The following is an 11,846-nucleotide window of genomic DNA, read 5'->3' as shown; positions in this document are numbered from 1 at the left end:
AAGAAGAAGAAGAAGAAGAAGAAGAAGAAGAAGAAGAAGAAGAAGAATTCAAATGTAAAGGAGCCACAGTCAATATCATATAAGATTTAACAGTCACAACATTACAGCAAAGAGCTTGAAATACAATACCCAAGAAGGAAGGAAGGAAACAAGAATTATTAAACACTTACTATGTGCCAGTCACTATGATAAAAATATTTTATTTTTATGAAAAAAAAGATATTTTACAAATACCATCTTGTTTGATCCTCACAACAAACCTAGGAGGCAAGTGCTATTCAGATCCCCATTTACAGGATTCAAGTGACTTGCCCAGGATCAATGGTGATGATCTAAAGTGAGATTTGAACTCGGGTCTTCCTGTCTCCAGGTCCAGCACTCTGTCCCCTGTGTCACACTGCTACCTCTAGAAGGCAAAAGATACAGGTTTACAACCAAGAATAATTTACTCAGAAAAACTGAATATAATCCTACGGAGGGGAAAAAAAGTAGCTTGACAAAATAGAAGACTTCTAAGTTTTTCTAATGAAACAGATAGCTGACAATAGACATATTGCATAGACAACATGCTGCATAGACAATTTGAAGAGTAAATACAAGTAGTCAAGAAAAACATAAAAAGGAAAACATGAAAGAACAATCATGAGGGGCAAAAAAAAGATAAACCATCTGCATTGTAATATGAGGAGATAACTGTGTCTCCCGGAACTCCTACCAACCGTAGCGATCATCAAGAAAATAGAATGAGAAAGAAGGCATGGGACAGGTTCTGTTATGTTTTGAAAATCTTAAAAGAATGGAAAAGGAAGGAAAGAAGAATATAATATGAAGGGGAGGAGAGAAAGAAAGGATGAGATGATTGGGGTGCACAAATAGAAGTCTATACAAATGAGGAGGGACCTCACCCTCATCTAACCTTGTCAAAGAAGAAAGAATAGACACTCAAAATGTTGAGTGTAGAAATGTATTAACTCAACAGGAAAAAAAAGGTAGAACATGTAAGAAGGGAGAAGGGTCAATAAGAAGGAAGATTAGTTAAGAGAGGTATTAGTCATAGGCAAATGAAACTCAAAGGATGCACAAAAACATTTATGCAAGCTCTTTTTGTAGTGGACAAAAACTGAGGGGGTGTCCACTAATTGGACAATGACTAAACAAGTTACAGTATATGGATATGATGGAATACCCTTGTGCTGTAATAAAAGAAGAATGGAATGGTTTCAGTGAAACTTAGGAAGATTTGTATCAACTAATGCAGAGTGAAGTAAGCAGAAGAACAAAGAGAACAATTTATATTACAATAGTATAAAGACAAACAACTTTAAAATAAGAACTCCAGTCAACACAATGCCAATTATGATTCCAGAAGACTCATGAGGAAGAGAACTGATGGACTCAGAGTTCAGATTGAGACATATTCTTTTAGACATGGTCAATGAAAGAATTTGTTTTGCTTGGCAATACATGTTTGTAGCAGAGGATTTGTTTATCTCTTTCCAATGTGGGTGGGGGACAAGGGGAGAGAGGTATAAGGGAGAAAAGGTAGATTTTTGTTGATTAAAAAAAATTTAATTTAATTTAAAAAATTTAACTCTGGATTGCTATTTTCTGTCTAGAACAAATGCTACAGAATTAACTCTTTTAACAGCCCTGGTAATAAATTTCAAAAACTATTTAGTAAACCAAAATGGTCATATAGTCTTCATTTAAAGAAATAGCGAACCCACTACTTCCCAAAGCAGCCCATTTCACTTTAGAATAGTTCGAATTGTTTTTCCTTCCATTTAGTCTAAATCTTCTTCTCTTTAGTCTCTACCCCTTGCTTCTAGTTTTCTCCTCTGGTGACAAGCAGGAAATAATCAAATCCCGGAAGACAGTTATCACGTCTTCTCCCTACTCCCCATCAAGGCTTCTCTTCTCCAGGATAACACATCCCATTTCCTTCAACTGATCTGCATGTGGCATAATCTCTTTGACCATCATATTCACTCTATTTTGGACACTCTCCAGCTTTCCACTCCTAAAAATGTAGAACCTAGAACTTAATATTATGTTCCAAATGTAATCTAACCAGGGCCAGGTACAGTAAAGCTGTGATCTTCTATGACATGGGCATTATGCTTCTCTTAATGCAGCCTAAGATGAAAAAAAAAAATATTAGGTGCCAGAGCACACAATCAACTAATATTGATTTTTATATTCCCTAAAATCAACCACATCTTTTTCACAGGCTCCACCTCTTCTGTTTCTGAAGTCAGTTTTTAAACCCAAGTATAGGACTTTATGTAGTATTTACCCTTTTAAATTTTTCATCATTTTGAGGCAAACATTTTATCTAGCCTTTTGAGTCTCTTATCCACCATGGTAACTATTCCCAGCAGTTTTGTATCATCTGCCAATTTGGTTAACATGCTATCTATACCTTTGTCCTAGACATTGAAAAAATAAAAAAAATTAAAGTACGCAAATCCTTGGGGAAGATTCAATAAAGCTCTTTCTCCAGTATGAAATCAAGCTGGGGTGCAGACTTTCAATCAGTTCTGGATACACCTAATCATATTGTTGTTTTATTTATTTCACATCTATTCATTTTATCCCCATGGATAGTAAAAGGGGCATTGTTGAATGATCCTCTGAAATCTAGGTAAACTATTTCTACAGTTTTCCCCATGATTTACTAGCCGAGGAACGTTAAAAAAAAAAAAAAAGGAAATGAGGTTAGTCTGACATGTAGATGGTTGGTCTAGAAAGCCTACCAATTCCGAAGTTCTAGGATTTTATGATTCTTTAATGATGAGTCTTGTTTTTGACAAAACTCTGCTGAATCAAAATGACTATTTTTCTCTCCCCTAAATGTTTACTAACTATCCCTTTAATAACATATTTTACAGTGATTTTTTTTGTCAGAAATTGAAATCAAGTCCACCAGCCTGTAGGTTCTGGGCTCTTCCCTTATTCCTTTTTGGAAAATTGGAACAATATTTTTTCCTTCTGCAGGCATGTGGCATTTCTCCCATTCTCCAATGCCTTTTAAATAACACTGATGGTGTCTCAGCAATAATATCTGCCAGGTCATTCAGTACATGGGATATAATTCACTAGGCCTTGTGACTTGAACTCATCAAGGGCAGCTTGGTGCTCACCTACTAATCTTTGGTTTCAATTCTCTATTAGCTATTTTTGGTCTGCTCTTTCCAGTCCAAAGATAATTCTCCTTAGCACAAGAACCAGAAGAAAATATGAGACTAGTAAAATGATGGGACCTAGAGCTGGTAGGAGCTCAGAGATGATCTAGCCCAGGGGTTTTTAGCTTTTTTTGTGGACCACTTTGGCATTCTTGCAAAGCCCATGGACTCCTTCTCAGAATGTTTTTAAATGCATAAAATAAAATTCATAGAGTTACAAAGGAAAACAATTATGCTGAAATATGGTTACTAAAATATTTTTTAAAACAATTTCACAGATGCCTAAAACTCCTGATCTGATGCAACTTTCTCACTTTATGATGTCTGAAGAGGTTAAGTGAAGTGTATCTAATTTCTCTGTTATTGGTTGTTGTCACATCCACTCAAAGTAGTCATTTTAATCCCTTCTTTGAGTGTCCACTAATTCTAAATCCTTAAATGAAAGAAGATCAAGTTTTGAGAAAAGAAAAAGTAGAAAAGAGCATACATATAGGGTGGCCAAAAAAATCTTCCCTGGTGGAGATGAAGGGGAGTGAAGGAAAAGAAAGAAATTTAATCCAAAGAAACCCAGGGAGAGAAAGACCTTGAAAGAGTGATTACATGTTTGGTCTTGACCTGTACAGTGATCAGAAATGATGGTGGCTTGCAGATGAATCCAGTGTGCTTGCATCCAAGTCCCCAGTCCTCCTACTACTACTACATATATATATATATATATACATATATATATATATATATATATTAGTTTAATGAACAAATAGAGATCTGAGAGCCATTGTAATGGGCAGAAGCATCTCATACATGAGAGAAATACCACAGGAAGTAGTCAGTTAACAATTAGAACTGAGATTTTTGGGGTAGCTAGGTGGTGCAGTGAGTAGAGCACCAGCCCTGGAGTCAGGAGGACCTAGGTTCAGATGTGGCCTCAGACACTTGACACATACACACAAAAACTAGTCATATGACCTTGGCCAGTCACTTAACCCCAATTGCCCTACCCTCCCCCCTCCAAAAAGCAAAAAAAAAAAAAAAAGAATTAAAATTAGGGGCGGCCAGGTCATATGACTAGTTTGAAAACAGGCCACAGAGTCAGGATGACCTGGGATCGAATCTGGGCTCTGATATTTAGCCACACCCACAAAAAAATGGCCATGTAAACCTTAGCAAATTTCTTTAACCTGATTTTTTAAAAAAAAAAAAAAGAACTGAGATTTTTTTTATAGCACTTTAAAGTTTTACACTTTAGCACCTTACATACCTTTTGAGTCTCATAACCACATTGTATGGCAGATGTTACAGGAGCTACTATCTCTGCTTTGCAAATGGGGAAACAGAATTTGAATGGTTAAGTGACTTATTCACCATCACATAGCAAGGAAGCATAAAGTGTAGGATCTGAACCCAGATCCTTCTTATTTCGAGTCCCGTATTCCTTTTTTGTAATGCTACATAGCCCCTGAGAAACTGGAAGATTATCCTAAAGCTGAAATAAAAGCTTTCATGTAGTTATTGTCTCACTTCTTCCCTGTGAGTTTAGCCTTCTTTTCTCTTGTCTGTTCTCATAATAAATATGCAGAAGATATTGGTGATCTTATAGCAGGTACATTCTGTTCTTGGCAGAGAACAGTCTCCAATGGCAACCCACTGCCTGGGGCTAAATGAGGTACATTTATGGCTGGGAAAAAGTCTCTATTTCCTCCAGGCAAGATGGCTTCTGAGTTTCCTCTTGAGCAGTAAAACCATTTGAGGTGGGGCTCCTAATGTGTATTCTGTAGTTTAAAATATGAACACACTTTGGGAATTTTACTTTGACACAGTCAGGCCCATATTGAAAAGTTTAACTTGCATTCTGTGGTTCTTATTTCATTTGTCTCTGCTTTGTCCTGTTTTCCCCCTGTGGTTGAGAGAGATTTTTCCATTTCATTTTGCAGACATTCAAGGCATTTCACTCTCCACCCCCCTCCTCCCATCCTGCTATTCCACACATCTGGAAGAGCCTGCACTAACATCTGGAGACCATTCACATCTGGAAGATTTCTTTTGACATTCTTTCCTTTGAAATAAAATCCATGTAACCTCTTGTTCAAATGGGCCTCCTGAACTACTAAAAATCATTTACAGGGAGCAAGGAAAGAAACCCTTATTTAATTCCATACATATTTGGTGGAATTAATGACAAAAACCAAACCCAGTTATCATGGCTACAGCCAAACATCATATTTCTGCTGGCTTTCTTTAAGCTGTTTTTTCCCCCCTGAGCTTCAGGATTGAATGTATAATAAATTCTATCCTATGTCACATGTGCCACGTAGATGGAAACCTCCAATAACCTTTTACAAGAGATATGTTTCATAGTTATAGATGTTCGGTGAAAGGAAAAAAAGAATTAATAAAACTGAAGACCTTAGAAATTACTCTCTCGTGCCATTCTCCCTTTTCACAGATCAGCAATGTTAAGTGACTGATTTAAAGTTACTCAGCAAATTAGTAGGTGAATACACTCTGCATTCTCACCCATCCTCCATCCCTCATGACTCTCATTCGTTCCTTCCAAAGGAGAATATTGAGCAGAGATGCATCTCTCTGACCTAGGAGCAGCAGGACATATGCTTTGTTATTCCTGGTGGTAGTGATGGGCTGTTTTGAGCTTTCCTTATCATCATGTCTGCACTAGACTAACAAAGCTCCCTATTTGTAAGAATAGTAACTTATGACAGTTATTTGTCAACCAGAAATAATTTTTAAACATTTTAAATGCAAGGTTCAAATTCTTCATTTTATTCAACAGAAATTATTTTCAAGGTTATATGAAGTAGAAGGGGAAAATGTACATGTTTTGAAATTTATTGAGACCTTGATCATATACAAGAAACAAATAATTACTTTGTGTTTTTTTCATATTCACCCTCTCTGTATGGAGATGGGGACCACCATCACGGAGGCAGGAGCTAGGTCTTCCTCTCAGTGTTCTGTGGGCTATCCTAAGGGACTGGGGATGTTTCTTCTCTATTGTTATAGGCTAAAGTCAGTTGCACACACCTCACTGTTAGTATAGTGCCTGGTGCAGTGTAGGTATCTAAAAAATGTTTGTTGACTGTCTGTTAGCTGCTAGTGAGTGACCAGCACCCCAGTCCCTTTAGCCAATAAACATAAATTAGTTTTTTACAAAGGGATATTCACTCTGAAGATATGGCAATAACAGAAGTACAAACTTCCCCCTCCCAATCTCTCCAGGCCACAGTATCCCATATCTCACCCCAGTCTCTGGGGAAAAGTGGGCTCAAACAGCACAATTTCTACAAAGAATTGGTTCCACCAATTTTATGTCCAGTTGTTGTATGACTACTAGATGTGTTTCAATCTCAGCTACCTCCGCACTGGGTCACTGAGATCACTCCTTGCTGGCTGGAGGCTGATTAATGTCCTTTTGAATGTCTCCACAATTAATCAAAAAACCTCCCATTAACTCTGTGATTTTTTTTTCTCACAAGTTACATAATCTCCGTACCTGCTCCACAGTCTTCCCCAGGCACTTCCATTACAATTGATCATGACCCTCCAAGAAGCAGTTTCCCCAGTCACGTGGAGAGTTGTACCATTTTCTGCTCATTTTCCAATCTTTATTATGCATAATTTCTCTCTAAACCTCAGTCTTACCCCATCTACTCATTCCTTTCTTGCTGCTTACAAAATAATTCTCTTTGATTCTTAAGAAGTCCTCAATTCATTGTTCTATATTTTTCCTTCCATTCATAGCCAAGCTTCTAAGAAAAATCTGAATGAAGCCACTCCCTCTCCTCTTTTATTTACTTTTCAATATTTTATAATCTGGTTTCTGACCTGGACTGAAACCACACCCTCTCCAAAGTCACCAGTGATCTATTTAGTACTATATGTGACGGCTCATATGATTTCCTAGAACTCAACCTTCTTGACTACTCTGCAGTAATTGGCACTGATGACCAACCATCCTCTTGAATACACTTTCCTCTCTTTGTTTTCATGGCATTTCTCTTTCTTAGTTCTCCTTCTACCAATTCCCCATTATCTCCCTGCCATGTTCCCTACTTTTCAAACTCCAACTCCATCTGGAATTAAAGGTCCTAAATCTATGACCTGGTATTGTCCTGGCAGCAATGTGGAGAAGTCAATCAATATTGTTATAGTAAACAATGGGCTATAATGAGCCTGCCTTTTGCCACTGCACATGCTAGTGCCAGATCTTTGACCATTATGCTGTCACTACGACTGGGTAACCACTGGTAACAGTCATCTGTGATCCTGTCTCCAAGTGACCTGTTTCTGTGTTCACTGGTCCCTGCCAGCGTTATTTGGCCCCACATTTGTGCCTGCTGACTACTCTGCAAAAGTCAACTTTTACCCCCGTTACCAGAGCAGGATAAGTATAACTAGTAAGACCTTTGTTCTGTGCTTGCACAGAACATTGCTGTAAGGCTGAACATTAGCATTGCTATTGTTGAAGAGGATAGAAACTTTTTTTTCCCACTTATGTTGTATTTCTTCCAATTACGTGGAAAGACAGTTTTCAACATTTACTTTCTTAAGATTTTGAGTGCCAAATTTTTTCTCCCTCCCTTCCCTCATCCCTCTCCAAGATGGCAAGCAATCTGATATAGGCTATACATGTACAATCATATCAAAGATATGTCCACATTAGTCATGTTGCGAAAGAAAAATCAGAACAAAAGGGGAAAACTACCAGAAAGAAAAAAAGAGAAAATAGGATGCTTCGATCTGCATTCAGACTCCATAGTTCTTTCTCTAGATGTGGCTAGCATTTTCTGTCATGAGTCTTTTGGAATTGTTTTAGATCATTGTATTGCTGAGAAGAGCTAAGTCTATCAAAGTGGGTCATCGCACAGTGTTGCTATCACTGTGTACAATGTTCTCCTGGTTCTGCTCACTTCACTCAACATCAGTTCATGTAAATCTTTCCAGATGCTTCCAAAATCCATCTACTAATCATTTCATATAGAATGATAGTATTCCATTACATACATATACCACAACTTGTTTAGCCATTTCCTAATTAATGGGCATTCCCTCAATTTTCAATTTTTTGCTACCATAAAAAGACTTGCTATAAATACTTTTGTACATGGGGGTTGGTAGTAGAAACTTTTTAAACCATTACAGCACCCCCTGCAAGTCCTCAGATAATTAAATGAGGGGCAATTGGCCAATTCCAGAAATGGCTCTGGGCTATTGGGGGAAAATTTGAGCATTGTCCTTTCAAGTGCCTCTCCCAATGGCTTGCACCATACAATCATAACAAAATCTATCTGACAAAATTGGAATTGATCTCCACATTAAACAAACGAACTAACAAAACTCAAATAGTTTCTTCAGGATAGTTGTTAGGAAAACCTCAATTTCCAGAGACATGCCTTTCATTCTCTGGCTGTTGGAGTCCCTCATCAAATCTAATGGACTTTTCTCAAACTTCATCCTTTTGGGCCTCTCTGAAGACTGTGATACTATCAGTTACTTTTATCTTCTTGGAACTCTATTGTCTCTAGGTTTTGTGCTATCATACACTCTTCTGGTTTTCCTCCTACCAATCTAACCATTCCTTCTCCATTTCCTTTGCTATATTTCCATTGAGATCATGCTCACTAACTATAGGTATCCCCTCCTCCCAGGCTCTGTCTTAAGACTTCTTCTCTTGTCATCAGCACCCATGGATTTAATTATCATCTCTTTATAGATGCTTCTCAAATCTACTTATTCAAGCCAACTCTCTCTCCTGATGTCCAGTTTCACATCTCCAATTTCCTACTGAATATGTAAAACTTGACCCATAGACATCTTAAAATCAACACGTCAAAATTGGACTCATTACTCCCACCCTCCCAAACACTCCTTTCTTCCTAACTGTCCTGTTACTGTGGAAGGCACCATCAATTTCTCAGTCACCTGGGCTCATATCCTGGGTGTCATCCTCAATTCTTCACTCTCTCTTACTCCCCAGATCCCATATGTTACCAAGTCCTTTCAATTTTATCTTTTTAATATCTCATACAAGCTCTCTTCTTTCCTCTGTTACTACAACCCCTCCAGCACAGGTCTTCATCATCTCACTCCTAGACTATTGCAATAGTTTTCTGGTTGGTCTCCCTGCTCCAAGTCTCATCCCAATACAGCTGCCACAAGTGTCTTCCTCCACTCTGCTATCAAAAGCACAGATCTAACCATGTTGTGTTCCCCACCCCCATACAATAAATTCCAGTGGCTCCCTATCACGTCCAAGAACAAAATCAAAATACTTGGTTTGGTGTTCAAACCCCTCATGACCTGGTCACCTACTACCTTTCCAATCTTCTTATACCTTATTCCATAAATGGACTCTGAAATCCAGTGTCACTGACTTTGCAGCTCTTTGCTCTGAGACACACCATCTCTAGAATCTGAACATTTTCATTGGCTATTTTACATGCCTGGAATTCTCTCCCTCCTCATCTCTGCCTTCTGGTTTTCTTTGTTTCCCTGAAGTCTCCAAATCTTACCTTCCACAAGAACCTTTTCCAACCTACCTTAATGCTAATTTCTTATATATGTATATATTATATATGTATGTGTAAATAAATATATACATATATGTATAGATAACAATGTAATGTGATCTATACATACACACATATTTCATACATGCATACTTATATATTAATTTGTATTGGCAATAGCTGTCATCACCCAGTGGGGAAGAGGGGAAGATGTTGATAAAAGGCCCATCTCTAGCTTTAAGGGAATCACATTTGCATAACTATTTCATTCTGAATAACTTTTTAGAAATGACCATCCAGCTAAACCAGGAGTCCTCAGTCCTATAATCAAAATACAGACATAGCTAACCATTGAGGGTCTAGCATCAGTGAGTCAACAAGCCTCTATTAAGTATGTGCTGCACACTGTGCTAAGTCCCAGAGATACAAAGGTAAAAAGACAGTCCCTGCACTCAAGGAGCTCACAGTTTAATGGGAGTGGGAAACAACATGCAAGCTGTACACAAACAGGATACAAAATAAGATACACACACATACATATGTGCATATATGCACTCATACATAGACATATGTGCTTAGTAAGTTTTTAATAAATGCTTAATTAACTGATGATAGACTCTCAATGGCGAGCTATATCCATATTTCTAGATCTATATTTATTTACATCTAGCAATAAACATATACATAAATATGCAGAGAGACAGACAGACAGAGACAGAGGGAGAGACAGAGAAAGAGAGAAACAGAGAGAGAGAGGGAAAGAGAGAGAGAGAGAGGAAGAGACAGACAGACAGAGGGAGGTAGAAACAGAGAGAGAGAGAGAGAGATATCACCTGTAGGACACAATATAAACTCCTCTGCTTGGCACATAGTAGGTGCTCAATAAATGTTTATTGATTGATTGACTTGTAAAGTCCTTCACAACCTGGCTTCCAGCTACCTCTCTAGGCTTATACTAATGCACTCTCCTTTACACACTTTGTGGGACAGTCCAACAGTCCATCACACACAAAAGTCCACCTGAAATCTTTGTGCCTTACAACAGGCTATACTACAATCCCTACTTTGCTTCAAAGTTCAATTTACACATTTCCTTCCATATGAGACTTTTCCTGATCCCACCAGCTGCTAGCTCCTTTCCTCCCTACCAAAATTACCTTTTCTTTAGTTTGTGTGTATTTTGTTTAAATGTATATGTGCGTTGTCTTCCCCAATAGAATTTATGCTTCCTGGCACCTAGTAAAATGTCTGGCATGTAGTAGGTTCTTAATAAATACTGGTTGACTTAGATACTTACTGACTGTGTGACTTTGGGCAAGTCACTTAACCCCTGCCTGCATAAAACTGGAGAAGGAAATGGCAAATCATTCCAGTATCTTTGCCAAGAAAACCCCATGGATAGTTGGCCCATGGGGTCAGGAAAATAAATAAATAAGCAATAAGCAAATAAGTAAATGGGTGAATGAATGAATGAATATTGGTTGACTGATTTTCAGTGTGAAGGGAAAATCAACTGCTCTGAATAGTTCCACTCTAAACTCAGTACTTCCAGAGTCACTGTCACTGTGTAGGTCCCTGTGCAGAGCAGAAGCAATGTATGTATTAGATTGACAAGAAGTCTCAGTACATATCAACTTCTGCTCTGTTACAAAGCCTGACAAAACATGGAAGAAAAGTTATAGCTAGCTATGAAGCTATAGCATATGAAGAGCAGTCAAAACAATCTGGGCTGTTTACTCTAGAGAAGAGAAGATTTAAAGAGGAAATGATAACTGCCATATGAAAAAGGCATCAGACATGAATTGTTTGGCCCAGAGTGGAAAACTGAGACCAGTAGGTGAAAGCTGTTTCAGACAAATTTTAGCTTAACATAAGGAAAAACTTCCTAACAGCAATAGCTATGCAAACATGGAAGGATCAACTCCAGAAAATTTGTGAATTCCCTGTCACTGGAGAACTTTAAGGAGAGGCAGTATAACTACTTGTTGGGGGTGTTGGTCCAAAGATTTATGCTGACATTCTTTTGGTAAAGGTCAACCAGACTAGAAGACATTTGAGGTCCCTTCCCACTGAAATTCTCCAATTCTGTTGGAAGGAAGGAAGGAAGGAAGGAAGGAAGGAAGGAAGGAAGGAAGGA

General features: G+C 38.1%; 1 protein-coding gene and 1 long non-coding RNA gene across 13 annotated transcripts in view; both read right to left on the bottom strand.

Moving 5' to 3' along the window:
• The window catches only part of EMP1 (epithelial membrane protein 1), a 278,012-nt gene that overhangs the window by 75,063 nt on the left and 191,103 nt on the right, over positions 1–11,846 (bottom strand). The gene's annotated exons all lie outside the window — the stretch shown is intronic.
• Positions 1–11,846, bottom strand: part of LOC138171954 (uncharacterized) — an 85,998-nt gene that overhangs the window by 22,502 nt on the left and 51,650 nt on the right. For 7 of the 11 annotated variants that reach the window (XR_011171009.1, XR_011171015.1, XR_011171011.1 and 4 more), the window contains one exon: positions 261–406. The exons of 1 other annotated variant lie outside the window; for it this stretch is intronic. This is a non-coding gene — a long non-coding RNA (uncharacterized lncRNA). The remainder of the gene's footprint in view (positions 1–260; positions 407–11,846) is intronic. 3 more of the 11 variants (XR_011171012.1, XR_011171010.1, XR_011171007.1) reach the window with 1 other exon arrangement.

Source organism: Petaurus breviceps, unplaced genomic scaffold, assembly GCF_028583685.1.
Source record: "Petaurus breviceps papuanus isolate PSGF00001 unplaced genomic scaffold, PetGlider_PUasm1.0 470, whole genome shotgun sequence".
Taxonomy (NCBI): Eukaryota; Metazoa; Chordata; class Mammalia; order Diprotodontia; family Petauridae; genus Petaurus; species Petaurus breviceps.
This window is presented reverse-complemented; position numbering and strand designations above follow the sequence as displayed.